General features: G+C 39.6%; 1 protein-coding gene and 1 long non-coding RNA gene across 2 annotated transcripts in view; one reads left to right on the top strand and one right to left on the bottom strand.

Moving 5' to 3' along the window:
• Positions 1–460: 460 nt before the first annotated feature.
• LOC122885848 lies at positions 461–5,498 on the top strand. Its single transcript, XR_006380207.1, has 3 exons — positions 461–866; positions 4,695–4,754; positions 5,028–5,498. It is a non-coding gene; the product is annotated as an uncharacterized LOC122885848 (long non-coding RNA).
• An 18,885-nt stretch (positions 5,499–24,383) lies between these two features.
• Positions 24,384–26,266, bottom strand: part of LOC122885856 (glycerol-3-phosphate dehydrogenase, mitochondrial-like) — a 59,886-nt gene continuing 58,003 nt past the window's right edge. Inside the window, exon 7 of the mRNA XM_044217560.1 lies at positions 24,384–24,575. The gene's annotated coding sequence lies outside the window, so the exon portion shown is untranslated. The remainder of the gene's footprint in view (positions 24,576–26,266) is intronic.

Genomic DNA, 26,266 nt, shown 5'->3' with positions numbered 1-26,266 from the left:
CCACTCACTCGCTTGTTCTGGAGCTTTTGACCAAATCACATGGTCCTCATGAAGAGATTGAGTCTGCCAGTTGCCATGGAAATGTAGATGCTCAAACGGTCGATAATGCTGACCATCTCTAGGTCTTCACATGCCTATTGTTTCTCATCAGAAACCATCCATGAAACATACTGCTGATGAGGGCAGTGTGATACGGTTGAAAGCTCCGAAACAAGTTAATTAGTGGACATTGAGTTGAGATTGCTATGTCAACTGCTGTTTCCAAGGTTACGAGTACTGACACGTCTTAGCTGTTGCTCAGAATCGTGGAAAGTTTGACCACCCACATTTCCATGGCAACTGCTACTAATCTGCTGATGAGGGGCATGTGATGTGATGTGGTCGAAAGCTCTAGAAAAACCAACTGAGTGGACCTTGATTTGACATTGTTTTTTTAACTGCTGTGTCCAAGAGTGTCAAACTCAATTATTGCAACAAATTCCCTGAGAACTTTACTTTGTAGGTCTTAACCGGAAGCTATTTCTTAACTCAGCCGTTTTACAGCTTCACCTTTACGTTGGCAAAAGGTGTAGCCTCCAGCCAGACACTAGTGTCGGCGTCAATCTGCAAGTTACATGTTAAACAGGATGTGCAGTTTGACAGTAACTGATATGGCTTCAGCATAAAATAAAATGTCTTAGTCAATTTGTTGTAGTTTGTGTTAAGAGAAGTTGCTCTGACATCATATTCTCTAATTGACGTTGTACATAGACCAGCTAAACCTGCACAACCGGCATTGCACACACCTTAAAATGTGGTAAAACTTGATTTACCATTGTGATTATTTCGGAATGTGTGCTGTTGAGAACATATTCATAACATTGTAGGTGAGTTGAACCGCATACAAACACTGTTAACATAGGCTACCAAGAGTTGCCACAGTTTGAATGGATAAATTGTAGCTGCAACTGAGGGTTATTTTCATGCATGCTGAATTTTAGATAAAGTGATTAATCATTTAGTCAAGAGAATGTCAATAGTGATATTTGACATCACAAGTTATGAGCCCACAGTGATGTCTTTTTTCTTATGTAAACTTCTTATATTAACGTCCTATATGTTTGACCAACAACTTCATACATTTTAAGGTGAAGATCTAATGAAAAATTAGATTTTTGGTTTTCCCAACTACTCATAATGGGTGTCAGGCCTGTTTTACTGCTTTTTTGTTTAATATTACTATTGTAAACATGATTTTGAGGCTGCAACCAACGATTATTTTCATTATTGTTTCATTATCTGCTGATCATTTTCTTGATTAATCAATTAATCGTTTAGTCTAAGTGTCCATCACAGTTTCCCAAAAGCGCAAGGTGACGTATTTGAATGTCTTGTTTTGTCTGACCAACAGCCCCAAACCCCATCACATTCAGTACAATAATGTAAAGCCGTCGATCGACTAATTGATTCAATTGATTTGATTTTGAGTTTTTTGTTCCTGTATTTAGAGACACATCAGCCAGTTCAAGAGTGATAGCAGGTTCCAGTCCAGTTTTCATTTGGATTATGGATTGGACCTTTAATGATATGAAACAAAACAAACAAACAAAAATCCCAGCAAATCTTCATATTTTCTGGTTTGGTGACAGGGAATCCAACAATGCCCCGAAAAGGACAAAAACCCTACACTTTACAGTTTTACCACACATCTTTGGTAGCAAAATATGCACACTACCAAGCAATACAATAGATTCCCCAATGAACATTTTAGTGAGATTACCAGGATCCTAAAACTTCAGTATTTCTCTCTCTCTCTCTCTCTCTCTCTCTCTCTCTCTCTCACACACACACACACACACACACACACACACACGCACAATCATATTTGTAAAACCTGTGTTAATGCAGCCATTAGGCAGTGATTAGTGAAGGCAACGACAGGTTTTCCTCTTCATCAGCAGGCCTCTCCTGGGAGTCCCATTGGCTCCATCCAGCCTATTAACAGTCCCCCACATGAGGAGGGAGGGGAGTGGTACCTCCCATGGTGGCTGCCCTTAGCCACACTACACACGCTTTCATTAGTGTGTTAGCTAAATGATTGGCCTCAGGATAGCCCCCGAGCCCTGCAATGCATGTGTTAGCTTATATGTTCCATCCACTGGGCAATTTATTCATTTATTCACCCATTTCTGCATTCACACTCATGATGCCATCATTTGGTAAATTTGATTGTGTTTTCTCTAAACCAAATGGGCAAAACACCAGCAAGACAGAGGTGACAGAGCATATAGCGGTGAAATTCGATCACCAGCATCTAATTTTACAGGATTTCATTCATAGTGACATTACCTGAAGTGAAACCATGTGCAAACATGCAGGCGTCTGTGTTGCTCTTACATACATGTTGATTAATTCATTAGTCGGCGATCATTTTCATAATTGATTAATTGTTTGAATTATTTTCCAAGCAAGAATGCCAAATATTGTTTTTGTTTGAGCTTCTCAAATTTTAGGATTTGCTGCTTTTTTTCTCAAATTGAGCATCTTTTTTGTTTTTTATTTGTTGGTCGGACAAAACAAGCAATTTAAAGACATCACCTCAGGCTCTGGGAAATTGTAATTGCCATTTTTCACTGTGACCAACCAATTAATTACTGATCAATCAAGGGAATAATCAGCAGATTAATTGATCATGAAAATAACTGTAAGTTGTAGCCCTAGTACAGGATGCTTGATGATTCATATTTGATTTAATATCTGTACATTTGAATGTGTTCAACAGCTTACAGTGCATTGATGTGATGTATTTTGATCTAAATGCTCCAAAAAGAAAATGATCCTTCAGAGGTTCTTGGAAATAAAATGTATTCTTTATAGCAGTAGCAGTGCCAACTGAAAACCACTTGAAAATAATTAGATCAACCACACCATATTGATCTATGGGGTATTATTATTTCACTCTAGAGTCACAAACGCCTCTGTGACATATTTTGAGCTGATCAGTCTTATTAACTTTGATTGTGCCTGTTGACCTCAATATTATAAGACCGAGTAATTGGTAAAAAAAAGAGGTAGCTAAAACAACCACCTCTAGCTAAGAAATACTCTTGTAATTTACATGTAAATACTTTCTGAATGAGCTCAGTCATGGTGTCTGGAAATGCTCACAGCTCCAGCAGTCTTGAGTTTTGAGAGTGGTGAGTCAGCCTGACAAGAAAGTTCAGCCTGTAATACAAGAAGCATGAAAAAAATAATAGCCTTTTTGTCATAATTGACATCTGTAACATAAGCCGTCATGACGTTTCCCATCAAAGGGATTAGACAAAATTAAGGCAAATGGAAATCATACATTGACACTGGCATGTGTAAAATGAGCTAAATGTAGTTGTATGATATCTTTAGAACATGTTAATTAGACCCTGGAATTAAAATTACAACAGTTGGTCTGTGTAATTTACATAGAGGTCATGTTGTGCTAATATGGCACTCGTTGAAATAGACAGCCAGAAACAATATGGTTAAGCCTGACCCACTGACATTTTCAGCTCCAAATTATGCACATTGTGTGAATTAAATTAATTAGAGAATTCATTAAGAAATATGGCTTGCGGAAACGAGTATAATATTTAGTTATGTGATGTAATTTTCTTTCATTGTTAAAGATAATTTGTTTCATAACAGTTCCTGCGGTAGTTTCCCCCCTGTGCTAACTATGATGTATGTAATTTGTTAGCCATTTAATTAATTATGATTAGAATTAGTGAATGTACAGCTTGTTTTGACAGATGGTTCCCATCAGGGAGACCTTTGCACAATTAACTTATAATCAATTACATCCCATTTTCCCCCCTGTTTGTTACATCTTGAAGTTTGTGTGGAAAATATCCATAGCATATGCATCATATGAATGCTTTCCTCTGAATACATCAAATGAGCAATTATCTATAATTTGCCCAAGAATACAAAGCAGATAAACAACTTTGATTCACTTCATGCTTAGTGAGATACCTGCAAACGAGTGTAGACTGCTCACTTAGTGGCTGTTTCATCAGTGTTCAGTTGTTCTGTCTAGCTACTTATGTCCTCTGTTTGATGTATTCATGGGATTCTAAAATGCTAAAAGTTTCTCCCACTAAATTAAAGTGCCATAAAATGTTTATTGATCGCTTAACTGCAGATTTGACTTATTTTCTCAAACACATACTGCATCATTATACTCACACTGACTTACACACTTAATTAGGGCCTTGTTTTTGTCTTTCAACATATTATCTATACACATATTTTTATCATTTCAAGGACCTAATGCAAGCATATCTGTTGATAAACCTGTAAATGGAAAACTGTTAGGATGCCCCTTTTTAGTCCACAAGATGGCGCTTTAGTTCTGTTCATGTTGTGGACTATCTGGTGGGATGACAATCATTTGGCTTCATGGACAAATCTGCAGCAAGGACTCATGTTGTCTTATTCCCTTTACAGTATATCCATAAATTGAAGAAATATAACAAATTAAGCTTATAAAGCACTGACATGCACCACTGAAATATTATTTGTTTTTATTGGATATTGAAAGTTTGTGTAGCATGCAGCCCTCTTGATTAAAGTCAGGTGTTTTTTGTATTACACATCCATGTGATCTTTTAGTAATGGGTTTATAGCAAATTCTAGGCTATTTTCTTCACTCATTCTGTTCATTCTTTGCTTTTCTTCAGGCTTGGAAGAAATAATTGTCACAGAGCAACGGAAACCATTGCACCTACTGCAGTGTACAGGTACAAAATTCTCTTTATGACATGATTTTATCTCAGTTTTGCCAGGATCCACAGACAGAGAGAAAGGATAAGACACCTGAGCAGGACTGTGACTTTGCACCAGTCATCGTATTATTCTGTGTTTAGTCATTTTATAATCTAACATTTCATATTACTGTTGAAGTCTCTGCACTATAGATCAATCTTGTTTTGTAAGACTGAATATTTCACCAAATAAGTTGAATAATGCCCCTGTTTAAGATGCCTCACAGCCTTTATCTTTTTTTTTTCCAGGTGACATGAAGGTGATACTGATTTGGCTCCCACTGGACATGACTTAATGTCTGACATAAAAAATAACTACATAATTTGTCTCAATCCAGAGGGCTGACTTGGCATGGACAGCAGCAGTCCTAAATGTCACCCTATAATGAGTTCTGGCCAAAGGTACACAGTTCGGACGTTGCCCGCTGGCACCTGGGATGCCCACTGGCTAGCTTTTTAGCCCACAGCCATTTGGACAACCCCAGTTTTCTTTGTGAACACTGCCGTACACGATTTGCATCCAAACAAAAAGTTTCAGTATTGTGAAGTTTCATCTTGCCCTGGCGATGGAGTCATACAGAACAGACTACAACAGAATAAATTTAGTTTCCTAGCACTAAAATAAAGCAAAATAATGCACAATATCATGGTAAAATACAATTGACAAGAGTGAATAGAAATATGCAGGTGTCATAAAACCCCTCAAAACTCCTAATAAAAAAAAAATATTGATCTATATTGTTACATGTTGTAGTCTTCTAACACTCACCACTGCTAAACCTTACATTTTATGAAGTCAATGCATTGATGTCATGGACTGAAATAATTGCAATGATCATATAATACTTGCCGTCTTCTCACAATGAATGCAGCAAGACTTTCAGTTTTGAGGAACTTGACTTCTTTTGTTTGACTGGTATGAGACCTATTGGCAACGCGCTGCGTTTATTATCTTACAAAGGCACAGGAGATGAGGGAACATTGTATCTAAATTAACTTTTCTATTTCCTGGTGAATGAAATCAATTCCATCCTTTTATGTTACTTTTCATCTGCCTTTTGTCTTGTTGCGGAATCTTTTCTCTTTCTCTCTCATTCATCTGTTTTGCCCTTTCCTTGATCTGATAGCATTAAACATATAATTAAGTCATAAAGGAGGGGACTGATGAGTGTAGCAGATGGTAATTGCGTCCTACATTTGAATGAAATGATATGCATTGCTACAATTTACAGCCTTCGCCTCATATTTTATTCAGCAACCTTTTATCTCTTTTCCTGCAGAATTATTCTGCAATAAATTTAGACATCTTATCAATAGCTGGAGTGATAGTGGCAGAAACATGGAAAAAATGAGCCTCTGCCGTTTTATGCTGTTTAAAATAATTTTCCATAATAAAAGAGCTATCAGAGCTGCTCTATCACTGTAGAGGGGCGGATATTCCTATTTCTAGTAAGGCTGCCCTTGGTTTGTGGACAAGCTGTCACTCTCCTGTTAGTCTGAAGAAATGCGAAAGGACAGAAGGAGAGGGTTTTAGTAAAGTTCAGCTGAGGTTTGTGATCCTCACACAGGGAAAATAAAACAAGTATAATAACTTCCAAAGCTGCTGGTTGCAAGTTATTATACTTGTTTTCTACATAAAATACTAGCTGTTTTACGAGAGAAATAAGTTGTCTGATATAATTTTCCTAACTTGATACAAATCTTGATGCAGTGCAGTACTTCATACTGATTACATTGTTACTGTCTAACAAGGGGATGTGCACCAACCTTAGCGCAAATAAAATAACAAGACAAGTGTAATTTGAGGGTTAAAGAGTTAATTTTCTTCAGGTATTTCATAAGAAAACACACATTTCGATTCCAAGTAAGACCGCAACTTACACTCAGTTGCCAGAGGTATTTTAATATTTAGTCTACCCCCATTTATATAAATATATATATGAACTATAGAAACTGGTAACAGCGTAGATCACAGTCACAACTTATAATTCAGCAGAAAACAGATGCCAAAATAGCAAGGAAACTGGGCTAAATGTTTATTATTCTGCTTCATGCCCAGGTACATTTTGTCCATGAAACGCACATTATATGAGGCACAGATACATCACTTTGCCATCCAACTGTTAGATGGATCCCTTCCTCACAGGTTCATTTGTACCTACTTCCTTACGAAAACTTTACTCCTGTAATAGCAGTAGGCAGAACAGTTGAGTGGAGCTGTGCCAGAAGGCGCTTTTTGTTCTATTGACATGCTTTCCTCTCACCAGTCCCTGGTGAAGTGCTGGACTCCACTGATATTTGAGAACTGGTAGCTGGGGTGATATAGGTTTAATTCTCATGTTTCCCCCGAAGTGCCAAGTACAGGCGCTGGGTGCCAGCTGGAAGGCTTTCATATGTTGGTGTGTGAGGGGGGGTATTAGCAAGGGCAGAAGAGAGGAGGGCAAGTTTACAGTACATACAAGTGTCTCTAGACCTTGAAGGTGCTACAGAAGTGCTTTCCACATCTAGACACCCCAGGCACTTAGCGTTTAGTCATGATGCAGGTCCATTACCTTTAAGTACAAGTACTAATGTTTGGTCGCCTGTTTTTACAGCCCTCCTAGCTTGAAAGGAATCTACCCAGGGTGACCCAACTCTATTTATTGATGCCTCCTGAGTTTCCACTTGCTGGTAATAGACTGGAAAACACAGATAATGTGTTTGATCGATCAACGTGAACAAATTTCATTTGTTGGGATCAATAACAGTTTACAGTTGACAGAGCCCAAAGAACTATATTTATTTGAGCCTTTTGATTGAAGCTGTCTTGGCAAGCCGGCAATGTGAGGTACTTCAGACCGGGCCTATGTGGTAGGCATGGACTCTTCTGTTCTATTATTGCCAGCAATCTGTATTTAAAACTAATATCAGTGTGTGCTGCATGGCTTGGGGCAAAAGGCACCAAACCAATCTGATATACAGCATGTGTTTCTTTTCGGTTCCTTGTGATGTGAATTAGAATGTGAAAAATAACAATTCCCTTACATTTTTCACTGGTATCCATTTTTTCATTTGAGGGTGTAATGATTAGATTTTTTTTCCAGCAGCATGATTTGTATTATGTTTTCACTGTGTTCAAAACATAATAGAAAAGTGATGTGGAACCAAAGGGAAAAAGAGGAAATTAACTGACGTTCAGAAGAAAGACGTTTCCATGGCTCAACCTTTTGCAGTTTTCTTCATGTTTCTGCTTTTCATGATTATGCTCTGCGGAACGCCCTGAAGACATGAGAGCCCTTGCTCTGTGTCATACAGTTCCAGGCCAGGCCGCTACCTTCTGCACACACAGACAAAACAGCAGGAGATGGGAAGTCCACATGGATAAACATTTACTCTGGTAGGTGTTGCTTCAGGCAAGTGCTATTCAGGGAGAATTTACTGTGTATACACTAGTGTTACGGCAATAACCTTCTTATAGAGGTGTTTTTGCAAAGCTTTTTACTCCAGTGTAGTAAACGGGCTCATGTTGGCTTTAGCGTGAAGGGATAGTGCATTATGAATATCATATTTTTCCAAACTTAAAGGATTAGTTTGGGGATATTATATTTATATATATATATATTTTATATATATATATTTTATATATAAACAAACAAATATAACAAATCCAATGAAAAGACCAAACCCAACAATGTATAGGCCTCCATTGTGGTCCAAAAACGATTAAAAACACATCAATGAACCACACTGTTGCCTTGGTTGGCATGTTCCTTCATAATGATGAAAATGGGCACTGAAGTTTTTTTTTGTTAATCCCACATACTCCGTCCTGCCGCCGTAAACACTCTGAAAATAGTCCCCAACAAATATTGACTAAAATTTGCAAAAAACTTGTTTGTTGTAGGAAATTACTTAGCATTTGTTAAAAATTAAACAATATATCTGTGACCCTTTTTTAAGTGTCACATCCTCAGTAGGAGTGAATGTGCATGGGGGCTGAGAGTGCTCTATAATGCAGTGTTGGATTTGGTCTTATCATTGGATTTGTTGACAGTAAGAAAAATAAAGACACCGGCCGTATCCTTTCACTTAGATACATTTTAAACCTCCAGTAACTGATTGTTTTAGGCCACTTGGGGGCAGCGGAAACAAGCTGTAAAAAATATCACTGGCATATTATCACCTTTTACGTTAGTATGGCAAACGAGTTAGCAATCAGTTGCCTATTTACACATCCAGCAGACATGGAGCAACATTAGCATATATCATTTATTTGTTGAGTTGTGTTTGTGTCCATCTGATGAAAGTAAGTCAAATATTCACTCTCATTTGAACTCTGTTTTTGGTCTCCATCAAATCCTAAATGAAATATCTGGCTCTTTGGCTGCTAATACTCCATTATGTCCACTAGTTAGTTGCTAACTGTGTCTGTCTGCTGTTTGGTGCTGAGCAGGTTGTGTGTTTTTAGAGCTTTTTGCTGAAAACAGCTGCCTGACACAATAAAGCTTAGTCAAGCTGAGGACACCTGCAGAGTTGGATGATAATTCTTTGTGGGTTCGTCACTACAAGCGACCCCTTTCACATTACACATAGTCATTTGATCCATTGTTATTATAAAAATATCGATTGTAGCCTCTTTAAAGATTTAGATTTTAGATATTTTACTGACAACCAGCATCAACATGAAAAATGTTCACAAAGAAAATCTTAACTTGTAATTTCTTTTTGCAGTACACATAACTTGAATTGTTCTAACCCTTAACATTTTCCTTTACTGTATGACCCCATTCCATTTTGTGACCCAAGTACTGTAGACTAGAACTATAATGACTAGTGTTAGTGCAGATGCTGGTGAAGATGGCGCCTTTTTGCAGTTCGCTCTTACTGCAGGCTCTGTGTGTGATTGCTGTGTGGCTGTATTCACAGGGAAGGGCATGGACTTGGATTGGAGGACAATGCATCAAGACTGCTGGTCCCTATGCCTTAGATTTGGCACAGGTTAGGGAGAGGCATGAGATGCATATTGTTTGTGTTCATCTGAATAAGGACAAATGTCAGATTTCCATGTCTCCGGGCAGCCTGCATGTTAGATGATCAACTCTTTTGGGCCCCTGGATGTGGGGTCATCAGTAGCGCTTCCAGGTCACTGTCACTGCATGGCGGTTTGGGGCCATAATTGACCTTTTGACAGAGCGCAGGGAGACAGCCTTTCTCTAAGGGCAGGAATAATCACTTTAGATTTACTTGTGGCTGAGCTCATGTTAGCTAATTAAAATGTTTATTCCATTGTAAATTAAATTTGTCATTTCATAAAATTGTTTTATAGTTGCTTTTTTGATCAGTCATTTTTAAACCACAACAGATACAATATCTGTTGTGATTTAAAAATGACTGATGATACTTTTAAAACAACAACTATAAATAAAATGTTGACATAAATAATTGGCAGGTAATTGATCTGTTGTATTGTCTCACATCTTTTATGATGAAAGCTTTGATCAGTGTGGCTAAAAACATAGCACAAATGACTGCAGTGCATCAGTCATTTCCTAATGTTTTCCATGACTTAATGTGAGTCAGTCAGTCATTTACTTTTATATGTTTAGTTAACATTTTTGTTATGTGTGTACAAATGAGTCAGTACTTCTCATGGCGTACTGTAAAAGTGCCATCGTTTCCTGTTGTTGTGGCGTGTGTGGCTGCAGAGAAAGGTTGAATACAGCCCCGTATCCCACAAGCCCTTGAGCTCCCTCAGGCTTCTTTCCGGTCCAGGATCTCCAAAGAAGCGTGTGTTTACCCTTCACTGTGCACGTTATTCCTCACAACATAGCACCCACAGCCATGTCTTCATAGCCCTTAACATTAACTTTTATTCACACCATGCACTCTGCATACATAGGATATTTTCTTATCCCATACACTTTCTCATTTACTGTTAAATCTATTTTGCATTTTTCTTCTCCTTCCCCATCCTCCTCCAGTATTAGGGCTCCTTCCTTGTTTTTTTCCCCTAGTTATTCTTTACCTATAAATGATGGTAAAGAATAACTAGGGAACGCAGTGTACTTTCCTTGGTTCCTGAGCTATCGCATAATGCTAAAATACATGTTTCTCTTCACTCACATAGTGCTTCAAAATGCTACAGTGTTAGTGTCAAGCATTATGTATCAAATCCAGTTGCATGAGTTGGAGTGTGTAGAAAAATGCTCCCAGCATCTTTGCTGGGATCTTAAGAGTATTTACAAAAAAAAGCAGCAAGAATGCCAGGGGTCAAGGCTTTGAGACCAGGGTATTACATTATTAATTAAAATACAAGTTGCCTTGTTGCCCATGGGTATACAATGTAACACACTTGATTGAATCAGGTAGTGGCAGCCTAGGCCTTTTGTATTTTGCGCTTGAAGGGACGAGAGAAATTTGAGCTCGGCTGTATTGCTCTACACACAAAAACATGTTTTGAGAAACGGTTGTAAGCTGTCATTGAAAGCTATGGCAGATTTAAAATGCAGTTAAATTCCCCATGCAATAGCCGGACTTGATCCATCATCTAACTTTTTCTCTTATTGTAGAGTTTAAATAGCTGTTATACAAGTTTTGTATTAGTGCATTTCTTTTCATTTTTATCATCATGCAGCTGTTCCATTAAACACATTAACCCATAAGTTAAATACCATATAAATATACAATTATCAGATCTATCGATCTAGAACAATCCATCTACCTGGTTGGCTATCTATATTTAAGTCTGAATCAAGATACTAATGTCCTAACATTCACTTTGTCACCTCTTTATTGCAAATGAGAACATTCGTCCAACCTCATTTTGCCAAATTCATAATGGATGATAAGTTAATTTAAACCTCTGTTAATTTTCACATCTCATCCCATAATTTTCCCATCTCAGCGGGATATGGCAACATAACATAAAGGAGATTTAAAAGCACTTGTATGGAGAATGCACACTCATAAATAAATATAGTATTTTACAGAGCATCCCAGTTATGGACAGATGCAGTAAATTACTATATAACCATGTCTCAAACAGTATTAGAGTGCCGTGTCATCTATAGTTGGTTCAGTTGGTTAGTCGTGAGGTAAGCACATTCAGATGTCATTAGATTACCAATTTTAGACTTTTTGCCTGTGGGAATATTGGTAGTGAGGTACTTTTGCTTGTTTTTGCTGTGAAGTAACACAGTTTTTTTAATGCTGCCTGTTTAGTTCTCAAGTGCAAACTTTATAAACCCACTAAAACAACATAAGTATGAAAAATCACTGAATTTTGCACTGTTGCATTTGACATCTGACAGAATTCCCGATGGTATTTGGTTCAGTGTAAAAAGAGTTTGCACTCTTCTTCCATCACTGCAGCTCAGGAGAGCATGAGGAGCCTTTGTGAATAGAAAATCTCCTTATTGACTCGATAGAGTTATGATTCTAAATGGTATGCCCATTGTAACGCTTTTAAAACTGAAGAAGGGCTGCACCTAATGATTAAATGCCCATCACAATTTCCAAGAGCAAGGTGTTGTCATCAAATTGTTTGATTTGTCTGACCAACAGTCAAAAGCAGATATTCAGTTTACGATCACAAAAGTCAAGGGAAAGCAAAAAAATCTTCACAATTGAGAAGCAGTCAGTTTTGCTTGAAAAAGTAATTAATCAATTATCAAAATAGTTTCAGATACATTTTTGGTCAATTGACTAACCAATTAATTGACTGATTGTTTCAGCTCTACACTGAAGCTAAGCTTTTCATATATTCCACATTTGGTCACCTTATTAAGCATTAATCAAGCTTTTATCTGAAATATTTTTATATAAACAGTTACACGGTAGCAAACTGTGATTATTATTATTTATTTTAAAGTAATTTTTTGCCTTCATTTGATAGTGACAGCTGAAGACAGGAAATGTAGAAGGGAGAGAGAGAGAGAGAGAGGTGGTGGTGGTGTTGGGGGGGTTGATTCTAACCGGTTAGGACTCAGCCTTGTACATGGGGCGCACTCTACCAGGTGAGCTACTGGGCGACCCAAAGAGTGATTATTTTAACTGATTGGCTTGTAATTACAAATCCTGCCTCTTTCATTTAAACCACTTAGTTATATTGATAAACCCAGGGTTAATGTGCTCACTCAGTACCTTAGATGAGGTGTGTTTTTTTTTTAACTGTAGCCTTGTCCCTATTGAAGCGTTGTCTCCTCTTAGGCCACCACAGGGCTGGGCATGCTAATAGTTTTAGCACCTTTTGTTAAAGAGCCACCACCCTCAACCTCATCTGCCAGTCCACAGGCACTGTCCTTAACATCCATGTGGTATTAAAAAGGCAAGCCAACCAACACAAAAGACAGCCTTATTCTGTATGTATGCTTACAATATGTATACTCAGTTATGTTTAAAATCCAATGCTTTTCTACTCATTTGTTTCTGCCATTATCTAGACCTTTTTTCTTGAGTATTTATGCCCAGACTATAGGGAAACTTTATTTTCTTTTCACCGACACCTTATTGCCTATAGTTTGTCATAAGGTGAGGACAAACTGTAGAGTCTCTGTTCATCGTCATTAAGGGTCTGTTCCACAGCAGTGTGAATATTTAAACTTTTAATAAGCGCCCTGACAGAATAAAGTTGGTCCCACTTCTTTCAGTTCTGGGGTGGGAGTGGTAATGGCAACAAATACAGGACAAAAGTATAGTAACTATAATGAGTATGTGTGTGTGTGTGTGTGTGTGTGAGAGAGAGAGAGGAAAACCTTGTATGTGCCTGGCCATTTCAAGAGTCAGCATCTGGGGTAAAAAAAAGGACGTGCAAATTTTCAACTGTGCCTCTTTTCTAATTTTAATTTCTCCTCTCCTCTCCTCTCCTCTCCTCTCCTCTCCTCCTCTCCTCTCCTCTCCTCTCCTCTCCTCTCCTCTCCTCTCCTCTCCTCTCCTCTCCCTTGATTCCTACTGACCTCCAGTCTAGGTCTGTTAGATGTAGTCCAGGTCATAGCAGACAAACGAACGATGGAAATATCAAAGCCAGCCCAAGGCCTTTACATTCGGTTTTCTGCTCCAGGTAATCACAGTGTGTAGATCAGTGCGGAGCACAGCTGAGGACTTGTCTTCTCCTTAGCTAGTCTTTTATTCCTGTGTCCTCTTTCATGGGGCTGATTTCACCGACTCCATTTCTGCTGTCACAAGCAAATCGCAAGGTTAATTATGCCTTAATACAGTGTGGGTACTAATATCCAAAATGGCAAATTCTAATGAGATTTCATTAATTGAAATTGTGTCATCCCACTGATGAAACTGTGTGTTCAGTTCATATTCTTTGTAAACAATAGTAAGGAAATCTGAGAGCTTTGGAATGATGGTAGCATCTATCCATTAGACATAGACCTGGATCCATCTGAAGTGTTTGTCAGTAAAGCAGCCCAATTGTGTTAGATCATAGCTGGCTGTTCAGCGTGTGAGGTTCTGAAGTGTATCGAGAGGCACAGCTGAGTGAGTCGAATAGTCTGTGGTCTATTGATAACTCGCGCCTGTTTTAAAATCCTGGCACAACAATGCAACTAGGGCCTTGTGTGCTCCACTGAGCAACAATACCTTCTCTCACTGGCAGCTTCAGTGTAATGATGACAAACAACAATAAAGGAGCTCTTTTTTTCATGGGCCTCTCATTCCTGGAACCTTTTGATAAGAATTTAAGTTTATCCAGAGATAGACTCTGGGTATTTATAGAAAATAATTATTTGACAAGTTTTGGTGTTGTTATTTAGATAAACAAAAGCACTTAGTCAAGGACGATCAATAGACGCTGTTAAAGGCAAAGATTCAAAGACTCACTTTGCAGAGACCTACCTATCTTTATTATCTTCTTTGATCCTTGCCCCCACCACTATCCACCCACCTAGATACACACACACACACACACACACACACACACACACACACACACACACACACACACACACACACACACACACACACACACACACACACACACACACACACACACACACACACGCGCTCATACATTTGCAGTCTTCATTTCTTCAGTCTTGTTCCTCTCCCTGTCTGTCTCATTGTGTGTATAGAGCTGGTTGGCTGGGCCAGTAGCTGGGAGGTATGGTGGAGTGTAAGCAGTGTTGATGTGGATAGCCCCTGGTCAGAGGCCAGGGCCTGGCTGTTAAAATGCAGCCTCTTTTGTGCGTCAGAGCCAGCATTGCCAGTCCTATTCCACCCTTGTCGCTAGGGGTGGGGAGGCATTTACCCACCACATGCATTCATTCCATTGGCATTGCTTGATGCAGGGCTAAATGGCATTGTTACAACGTGCCTCTGAGAAGTGTTGACAGGTCCATATGCTAATTTTAATGAATACAAGGGAGCTGTGGTTTTATTCACCTCAACTCAGCTGCAGAATCCTATCTGCACCTAGACTAGCAAATATAATTGCAGCAAACTCAAATGAGCTCATTAGGAAATGTATTGAATTTACACATTATTTCCAGTAGTTAAGCTGAGTTATTTTCCCTAAGGACTCAATTACATACTCATTTGTGACTCAGGTAAATGGCTTTCCGTGTGTGACTTTTTCAACTGCAAAATTGTAGTCACTGAATAATTTGTAAGAAAGCTGTTGTACAAGCACATCTATTGACATTCATTTTGGTGAGGATTTCAAAATGGAAAAAAAAAACAGCAGACAAGATAACTACTCGCTTTTGTTCCTTTATTCACTTCATTTGATTAACTCATAACATTTCATTCACTCGTGAGTTATTTGAACGAGTGCTCATTTGTCTTCAGTGGGTTTCCTCGTAATGTTTTTGTTCACAACAGCCTTGTTGTCTTTCTGACACATGTAATTTCATCAGTGAGCGTGTAGATGAACTTTATCTAGTCAAAAGTGCGAGTGCAAGTGCTTTTTCACAATGGAAGAAGGACAGAACGCTCAATCTAAAAAAGACCTGGTGAGTCAGGGTTCAGTATCAGGGATTATGCCAGCCTACTGCACTCTGAAATGAAAGTGAACATTCATCGAGTGACTCACTTCTTGAACCATGTGCTCCCTGAGCCACAATGAGGAGATTGTTAGAGGAACGGACATGGTGTGGAAACTATGTGACAAAGAGGAGTGCCCAAAATTCAAATTGCTCGTCAAATTGCTGTTTGTTCTGTGCGAAAATGGCCTGATTCGCTGGAAAACAACAAAGAATTTTGGATGGGTAAGCATAAGGGTTTCCACAGCAGCTTTGTATTGGCTTGTGCTGGATGAACTAAAGTGACTCTGGCTTTTGGCAGAGGTCCAAGGTGCACATTGAAGACTGTTTCAGGCAGTTGTAGCGGACTTCAGTGATCGAAATGTGTCACTGATGTCTGGTATGCATGGTAAAATGGTCCATATCTTAGCTGTGATCGCTTCATGATTGGAAAAGTGGTGTACTGCAGGGAAACAACTGGGCCATCCACAGTAAGGGTCTTTTTTGCTTTATTGGATAGAACATATTTGAGGGTGACAGAGGAGATTTTGGAGAGGATGACTTGTCATAAAGGTCATTCTCCAGATTCAGACTCTCCATATCACAAGCACATGGCTTACTCCTTACTCTGCTGAGCCAGCAAGCTGTCCAGGGTATATAAAATCTAGTTTTGTATCATTCTGTATTGTGATTTCATGGTATCGTGGGCTGTGTTGTGAGTGCTGGCTGTCGTCGCCCATCGAGTGGCCATAAGGGAAGAGGGACTGGGCCTAGTGTTGCCCTGGCCTTGCAAGCCTTGGTCCAAACACAGCTTCTGCACTCAGCTGTAAATATCACCAACAGCTGGTGGCACACAAGTTAGTCGTGCTTAACAAATTACTGGCCTACATGTGGATGGGCAGGGGGGCTTCACTTGCTTCCTTGCCAATAAAGTGGCCATGCAAATGCAATCTGCAACAAACTGGTTTATGGCGTTAAGTAAAGAAATCATTTGAGTATGTCTTTTCTGTGAGGCAGTGCTGGGAAAAGAGAGATTTTATTAAGTAGAAATCTATAGAGAGATAGCTGGGCAGTGTTGTCCAGCATGGTAGATAAACCACACAGTAGTGATTGCTATTTGAAGACACATTCCAGTTAAAAACAACAGAAGGTCAAACTTTTTGGAAACACAAACCTGTTTGATCCCACCCATTTCGGCTCCTACTCCTCATAGATACGGAGCTCTGTTTAGAGAGATAGGAACTATCAAAGTCACCTTTGAGCTCAGTAGCCCATCTAGTGCTCATGGTATCACACATAATGACATTCAGTGTAGCCCAGATCACATTTATGATAGCATATTTGATACAGCTGTACACCAGCAAAGAATAACACAGCCTAAAAGAATACCCCCCAACCCCCCTCCTTTTTTCAGTTTAAACACAATCCATTTTCCAGTGTAAATCACTTGTCACTCTATTGCAAATGTAACGGCTCTGATCTGAAAGAGAGAGGTGGAGAGAGAGAAAGAGAGAGAGTAAAGATTATCTTTTGGGCCATTTCACTGGCACTGTTGCGTGACAGAGACTGACAGCTCTTTCAGATGACTGACAGGTGTCCTTTGAAATGCCGGTGAAGCAGCTTCTGTTCAGACTGTTGAAATGCATATTTGGAGCTCTTATCATAAAGGCATGGATGGCCCAGATAGGTGCCGTTAACATTGCAAATGGCTCCAGAATTATTCATTGTCAGTGCTGCGGGAAAGAATGGGGTGAAGTTTGATTATTCTGCTCACACAATGGCAGGGTGCTTAATGATTCCTCTCCACCTTGGCAGCGGCATGTGCCGACTTCAGGCGCTAGCGGCGGGTGACACAGGTCTGGCCAAGTGTTAGAGCAAGATCATACGTCCGGGCCCCATTTTAATTTCTAATACATTAATCTTTTCCTCACAGATCCTCCATGAATATTCCAGGGCTCCTTGTTTGTCGGGAAGGCTGTCTCGCTTTCATCTATTCAGGTGGTTTCATTCACTGTGAAAGCCAGCTAAATGGACCCGATCAGTCAATGACAACCAGGATACAATAGAGCCCGGTAACACGTCCCTTTTCTCCTTTCAGCCTTCTGATAGACAACCCTGACACCTGCTCCCTGGGGAGACCCTCCGCCAAGTCAGTGCACTGTTCCTTGAGAGACTTCCCCTACTTTATCAGCCCATAAAGGATTGTCACAGGTGACTATATCAGCTGAGGTATGGAGCTGCTCCTTGTGACCTGCCCCAGCGCTGTGAGGTTGAGGCCCCCACACGGTCGAGGCACTATGCGCTGCATCACACGCGGATTAAGGTGGCTTAAACGCTGTCATACAAGCAGACTCAGTGCTTCACACTTTCTAAAAATGTTAAGCCTTTGTTCTCTTCCATTAATTAGCATTGTCTTAAGTTCATTAGACCACTGCACATGTTGTTAATAATGAGGCAACGTAGACCACCTACATCAGCCGTAGCTTTGTAGAGCCTGACCTGACAATGGCTCCGGCGCTTTCCTGTCCATGGAGTAATCACATACACAGAGAGGGATGCAGGAACACAGATACCCCCGAGTGAGACTCACGTTTATTAATGATTAAATTTCTAAATTTAATGCAGATTGCATAGATATGTTTAAGAGGACAACACTATACAATGTCATCTTGTATTAATATGTTAACTGATGACGTGTTAATTTATAATGGTGACCAGTTTTCCTCCTCTGTTAATAGCTGAGGCTGACTGTGTGAGATTAACAGATTTTTAAGAGTTCAAGAGTAGCGTAAAAGTTTGTTCTCTTCTTTTCTAAGGGATATTTCAGAGCAGTGCGCTTGTACTTAATCCAAATGAGCCTATCAGTCAAACCTCCCTTTTTCACAGCTAAATGAGACTCACAGGGGCCTGTAATCTAGAGAGGTGCCACACAGTACTATAACTCAACACAGAGAACACCTTCACAGTGGAAACTTAAATGTGCATTGGCATATATGGATATTAGAAGTGTCAAGCCCAGTGATGTAGATTGGGTGCCATTCATAATTATGATATCTGATTTTGGCTCAAAAGGGACACTCTAGAGAGAAGGCGGGGGGAGAGCACCAATATTTTAATGGAGAAGAGACAGCCTTCTCCCTCAAGGAACATCTTCACTGACACTGGCTGCTGGAAAATTGGGATTTATACTTCCTGTTTTCTATTAATATGGAGATGAATACAGGTGTTCCTGTGTCGTAAAATTAGTTTAGCTCTTGCAAATTGCAATTACACGTGTTGGGGAGAGAAAAGTGATGTCTATGCATTTTCACAGGCAAGAGAAAATGTGAGAAAATTAGGAAAAATATCTAGGTTTAAAATGAACATAATAACGTGTAATTCTATCCTCTCTAGGCCCCTCAACCCAGCCTGGCAGCTGTACCTATTTGTTCTGGTGGTGGCTTAACAGACTAGTACACTTTTCCTCGCTGCTCATGCAAGAAAAAAGCGCAGCAAATAAGCTGTGAAACGTTTCCCTCTTCAAGGGTGAGGACTTGGGAAGGGCTTCAAACCCAGAGGAAGTCATCCAAAATTCCCTGCTGTCTTTCTAAGGGGCTTGTGGAGGGCATTGTTGAGCTGAGGACACTGGTGAATGTACCAGCAAGGTGATGTGGGCTGAACCACAGAAAAACACCAAGCTAGCAGCAAGGATCGGCTTATGGCTGGTGCACACTGGCGCAGCAGCCCACCAGAACAAGTCACTTTCCTCTCCATGAAACTGTAAGCCATAGAGGGTAGTGAAGACACAGTACACAAGCAGACCCTGAGTAAGTGTACTTACCAAATAATCAGTCACATAGAGTAGCTAATCTTGCTTTCTGTAATCTCCAGTAAATTTATTTGTACTCTTAAAAGAATAGTTCAACATTTTGGGAAATATGCTTTTTCACTTTTTCGCCAAGTCTTAAATGAGAAGATCGATTCCACTCTCATGTCAATAAATGTACGGTAAATACCCCCAGCAGCGAGTTAGCTTGGCTTAGCACAAAGACTAGAAACAGAGGGAAACAACTAGCCTAGCTCTGGCTAAACCGAAGTGTAAAAATGACACGTTGTGGTGTTAAGAGGGGTTATGTGCTGGACTATTTATTGGCCAAGCACAGTAACTTCCTGGATTCTCCGCTGGTGGCCTGGCAACCTCACTGCAGGGCCGTGAGAAGTAGGGGTGCTGCAGGTGCTGTCCCCTGTGGGAAAAGGGTTAAGCTGCAGACATGCACAGCACTCCAGATGCAAATATTAAACGTATTAAAAAATTTGAAATAATTTTCCTGTTGTTATTTACCTAAGAATTGAATGCTTGAGGAAGTTCTGAGAAATAATTTGCAATACTGAATATTATTATTAATTATTAAAATAACGCCAAGCATCATGGTCAACAGTTGTTACCTCCTCAACCCCTGAGCGTAATATAACTGGAGCACCCAGCTCAAGGTAAAGTGTTTGGTTAAATATGAGCTGCCGCTGAGCAGTTTAATATTATCATTAAACAATTATATCATACTGATACTCCTGCTGCAAAAAACGTCTTTGGCTATGTTGTTGTGTGCTGTGCAAACTGGGCTTTTGGACCGGTTAAAATCTCATGCATATTTGGTTATGTTTTTGTTCACTGTGAGCAATGGGGCCTGGTAGTTGAAAGACTGGCATACTTTTTTTCTCCTGACTTCACTGAATTTGCTGATGATGACGTGTGTGTGTGTGTGTGCGATGTCTGCGCTCTGTCACAGAGCCAGAGGTCCCACCCCTTCCTACGGCTCTGCCTCAACGTGTTAAGCTTTAGAGGTGCTGGTAGGTGGATTTTTTTTACCTTCAGACAGAGCCAGGCTAGTTGTTTCCATCTGTTTCCAGTCTTTGTGCTAAGCTAAGCTAAGCTAACAGGCTGCTGGCTGTAGCTTCATATTTATCGGACAGATGTGAGAGTGGTATCGATCGTCTCATCTAGCTCTAGGCAGGAAAGCATAAGCGTATTACTAAAAATGTCAAACTTTTTCTTTAAACACTGCCCACACTTTAAAACAAGATAAAAAAATATAGGATAGAAAAAGCAGATTACAACAATACAAAACATTCAGTTTCCTAAAATTTGAAAGCAGTTGTTGCCTGTCCACTCACAGTTTCTGTCCCTAGTGGTTATTCTAGTCCTGTGACTTAATCAGTATCAATGTATTTTCAGCTCCACAGTATTAGAAAAAAATGCACCACTGATTTATAACAAGACATGCAAGCAGCAGCATTTACCTGGCATTGGGCTAACTTTCTCTCCACAGCCAATAGAGAGGCTCTGGTATTGAGGCGAGACATTAATTCATTGTGTCAACCTGTCCCCCTGGAATATTTATGATGCTAAATACATTTAATTAGGCACTGGAGCTCTGATGGGAGAGAAAGTGCACTGTCAGTAAAAAAAAAAAAAAAATAGAATAGATTTTGTTACCTCTAATGCTGATAGGCTGGTAATGCTGCTTACTCATTCTCAATGACAGGAGCACCAAACACACTGCTGAGGGAATTTTAATCACTCAAAATCATTTGTGGCATGTTCATTACAATGTCATCATAGCACCTGAAGAGGATAGTAAAGATGCTTATTGAGACAAGGAACATTTTCCTGAGCAGGTTTTGTCATGCCTAAGCAGGTATTATTAATTGCCCTTCATTGAGACTTTTGCACAGAATACAAAGGACATTATCAAGTTAAAGGGGTTGACAAATAGGACAATATGTTGTATGTGTGATTTAATGAGTAGATGAGGATGATTTGCCAGGATAAAACTGAATAAAACTGACCCTGACAGTTAGGGCTAACATAACACAATGACTTTTTTTAATAATAAAAAAACAAGTAACAAAATAAATGTATGCTTTGTACTGCTGTACTCCAAATATCACAAAAAAAAGACAGATTTTGATGCATTGGCTGACAGCTTGGAGTAAAGTGAGACATCATGTCTGTCTGTGATAAAAACATGGCTACAGTAAATAATAGCCAGTTTCCATCTTGACATCTGTCATCCGAGTAGAAATGGATGGGGAAATGACCAGCTCTCTATCGGCCGCGCTCTGGCTGTGTCACTGGCTGAATGATGCAAATAGAAGATAATATCAGTGCTATACTGAATGGCATTACTCCAAATCTAATGTCATTAAAAGGGTGGGTATTAGCTTTGCTGTCTGGAGGTGGTGGTGTGGGCTGCTCCGGCTTGACTGACACACAGATTAAGTGCAGTGACAGGGAGCACAATAAAGTCATCAGAGAATGTGACATGTCAGTTAGGGGGGATGAAGGGATGAATTGTCACTCTCTGTCAGAGCCCGTCCTCTCCCTTATCCATGATGTCCCATACACCACCGTGGGAAAACAGGACAGCATGGACAAATATTTATTCAGGTAGAAGACAAGTATACCCACTCAAGCTTTCCTGTTCACTACATGTTTGTAAATATACTCCCAGAAGAAGAGAAGATGATGGATGAAAAAGCAAAAATGTGTTCACTTGTTTTTACAAGCCATCACATGGAATTTTGTCGATGTAATATTTGAATCACAGCGTTAAAATAGCACAGAACCTAATGTCCTGGTACTTTCAGGAAGTTTACTTTTGTTGTATACTGGCTCCAGACCACAGTATTTTAATTCATAGGTGATATTAAGGTTGTATTGTCTTAAAAGAGAAAATTCTATTCATTTTACAAAGTACGACAGTCAATATTCTTGTCGTTTTAACAGAGTATACTTAATTAGTAGTTACTCATGGAACATCCTCAGCCTCAGACATATCAGACTGTTCTATTTATTTTTGTATTATCAGCCAAAGGTAATTCCTCCTCTCTCTGTAACAACGGAATAAATCCATTACGTACCTTTGTGTCAAGCTGCCTCAGGACCTCAGTATAGGTTTGGAGATGGAGTATCCCTGGGATTTTACAGGGGAGTATACAGTCTGGCCAAAAGATGGCAATGTTGCAGTGCTGAATTCCAAATGAGTTTTCTACTGGCTGGCCCCCCATCGCAGACTGGCCACTGCCTTCTCCTGCAGCACTCTTCTTTCCAAACTAGCCCAGAAATTTGTCATCCTCACAGGATACAACTGCACTGAAGTGTAAGAATAACGTGAGCGTCGACCACTAAAGTTCCACCAGAAAAGTTCATTACATAGCGGATGAATGAAATGAAATAGTTTGGTGTGATAGGTTGGGGGAATTGGGCCACAACGCATTGATTGCACGTTTCCCCCTGTCATACAGAATGTGCTGCTTAGTATCCAATTAGTGATTTTGTCTCTCAGCGCAATTTTCACTTTGTAGTTTTCAGGTACAAGTTTTATCAGAATTTAATTTTATTTCCACCATTATTCTTTTTTTCCTTCATCTGCAAGTATTTTGTTCTGTCATGCAGAGCAATTTCTGTAATTACGAATAAAGCTAAAAACTATTTTGTCCTTTACAACTCTGTATTTTAAATAAATTTACCATCACCTCCTGTATCATGTCCATACATTATGAAAATGAAGTTTAGCTAGGTTAAGTACAATTTGTGCTCCAAAGATGTTCTTTTGAGAGTTTCTGAGTAGTTACAGACGGTAGGAAAGCATTGCAATGCATTTTGTGCAGTCAAATAGACTCCCAGCTGGGCAGCAATTGGACCGCTTTTACAGCACTGAACTACTTGAAATGTGCCTCAGTAAGTGGATTATGAAGTTATGTCCTATACTGAAAGGGTTAACAGGTCTGCTGAAAATAAATTGCCACTCTCAACAAAATTACATCCTTCTTAGATGCTTGCAGAGGGAGATTTAGGGGAAAAAAGAACAGTTTCATTAATTCAATAGAAGAAAGTTGCAAAAAAAGAAGACATCAGACTCCTGAGTGACACTTGTTTGCTTTGTTGTTTTGAAAGTAACAGGAATAGAACCCTCTCCCATGGCCACTTTGCTGGTCATTATTATGGGTTTATTGCCTTTAAGCTGTCACCACTTAGAGCATTTCTTCTCTCAGGGGACTGTCTTCTGGGACTCGACAGAGCTCGGCTGGCTGGGACTACTCAGCTCTGTTGCACACTGCTACTGTGTCATGTTGCAGGCAATGTACTCACACTGCTTATTGTCCACTGATTTACACAGAAAACACCCTCTCTGACATTCAAGATATCTATGTGAGAAGTATCTGAGTTAACATAAAATTTTAATTTACAAAATCAGTTAATCAAGTTTTTATTTAGGTGTATTTATTACAACGTTTTTTACTGTTTTATTATGTTTTCTGTGATAGTATAAGACAGCTATCCCCCTGTTTATTACTGCTTTGTTCCTTACGCATATAAATTGCATTGTAATAGGCTGTGGATGTTTGAGGTCAATACATTCGAAGAACACAGGAGCTGAATGCCAGTCTGCCTCAGTCAGGTAGCCTCTTTGCCTTGGGCAACTTTTGTTTATTGGCTAATGCGATAAAGAGAAAGTGTGCCAGGTAGATGTTCAAATAAAAACCCAAAGAGACGGAGAAAAACCATAAATATTTGTAATTGGGGGAAAAAAATGAATCACATATGTCAGTTACTTCTTTTATTGATAAACAGTTTGATAAAAGACTGGTAATCTATTAAATGTATATGCTATTTGTAGAATAAAATAATTTTCAAGCTTTTGTTTGGGAAATGTGACAAACGGTGAGGCACAGCAAGAAATAGTTGATTTGAAGTGTATAGAAATCCCAAGATTTAGCAAGAGGGTGTGATTTTCTGCTCCCGAGCTTAATCCCACCATTCCTCCACCTCTCCTCTCTTATGCCAGTCACATTTTCTAATTAGCTTTCCCTGTGGAGGAAGAAGATGGATTATATTTTAATATCTGGGGCCTAAAATTAGTTTATATTTTAGCAAGTTAGCACTTCTTAGAAGTTGATTTACTCTTGAAGCTGTAAAACCCAGTGAGCTTGCAATTAATCATTCTCTTTGGTTCTCAAGGAAAAAGAGGCTGTAGTGTCACAGGCGGGATCACAATAGGTAAACACCTAATTTACACTATTTAGAAATCACCTCTAGTATTGTACAACACATGACACTCGCTCCCTCAATTGTTCTGTCCTGCTCCAGTTATTAATTACAGCACACTTTAAACAAAGCGACATTGTCTATGACTAATCATTGACACAGAATGATTAAAGATGTTCCTCGCTTTTTTGAATTACTTGCTTCCCCTTCGTCTGTGTTCATTCGTGAGCTACATGTCGCTGCCTTTTTTTCCTTCTTCTTGGTCAAGAATTTGGTTTGCTGTTATCCGCTTACCAGCGTCCTGAGAGGCTTTCACAGGCCCATCTATCAAGATTAAGGGGTTGAGGGAGAGCCTCGACAATGCTGCTGTAGTGATGTAAAGCACTGAAGGATTCATGGTTATTAAAAGTTAAGCATGGTTTTATATAGAAATACATACGACTTGCCACGCAATATGACTTTATGTGATGCTCTCTCATGTAACTTTTTAAAGGTGATAGTGTGTTTTTTTCCCAAATGTGTTGAAATTATCTGCAAAACTTCAAAGGGTTCACATTATGAAAAAGCATCATTCCTCTAAGATAAAATTCACCTATTTTTAAACACAAACCTTTAATACAAAGGTACTATAAAATGACACCTACAGAGCACTGCAAAAAAGTTGTCGTGCTGAAAAAACCCCACATAACATGGCTTGAGTGAAATGTTCTTGACAGAAGAGCAGGAGTGTGGATGGTGTTCTTCACCACGCAGCCCTCCCTTACAGCCACACAGTGTGAGGAGAGTATCTCCTAAGCCTGGATCTGGCATGGCTTTGGAGTGCTGTTTGGTGACTGGAGGTAGAGCGGTGTCAGGAGGATCATCAGTGGCTCTCTCCCAGGGAGATGAGCAGCATAGGCCAATTTCATATGCGGGGCTCGGCCCCTGGGTCTGAGTAGAGGTGGGCTGGGTCCACCCAGTATCCTGGCTTCATTAATCATCCCGCCAAGGCTTACCGACAAACCCCCTCTCCGCCCTCTCCTAGACAACCCCTTGGATTACACAGAGCCGGCGAAATGTCAGCCCAAATCTGAGTCTTGATGCAGATAATCATTTCAATAATATTTCTCCATTTGTGCCCCCGATGCCAAGGGAATAAAGCTTTTCCACTGTCAGGTAGCATAAGACTACAGTTGGTGGGAATACTTGACTCTGAGCCAGATGGCTTAGCCATGCTTGCAGCATATGTTCAACAAGCAGTCCTGTGCCAAGCATGCATTAGGTTTTTATTAATTAGAAGCAGGCAGGAATGCATACATATATATTTACCTGATCCCACCACTCCTCGCCACCCGGCAACCCCAGTGCTCCCTATAGAGAAGTTAACTAACTACTGGTGTCTGACAATATGAAAGTATTATATAATATAAATAAAAGATATTTATAGTTGCCACATTTACAGAATATGTATTAGTTAGATAATATGTTGGAGGAAATTAAATTACAATTAAAACATTTCCTCTATCCCTTTTTTA

This window comes from Siniperca chuatsi, linkage group LG12 (assembly GCF_020085105.1).
Source record: "Siniperca chuatsi isolate FFG_IHB_CAS linkage group LG12, ASM2008510v1, whole genome shotgun sequence".
In the NCBI taxonomy this organism is placed as follows: domain Eukaryota; kingdom Metazoa; phylum Chordata; class Actinopteri; order Centrarchiformes; family Sinipercidae; genus Siniperca; species Siniperca chuatsi.
Note: the sequence above shows the minus strand (reverse complement) of the source record. Positions and strands in the feature narration are given on the sequence as shown.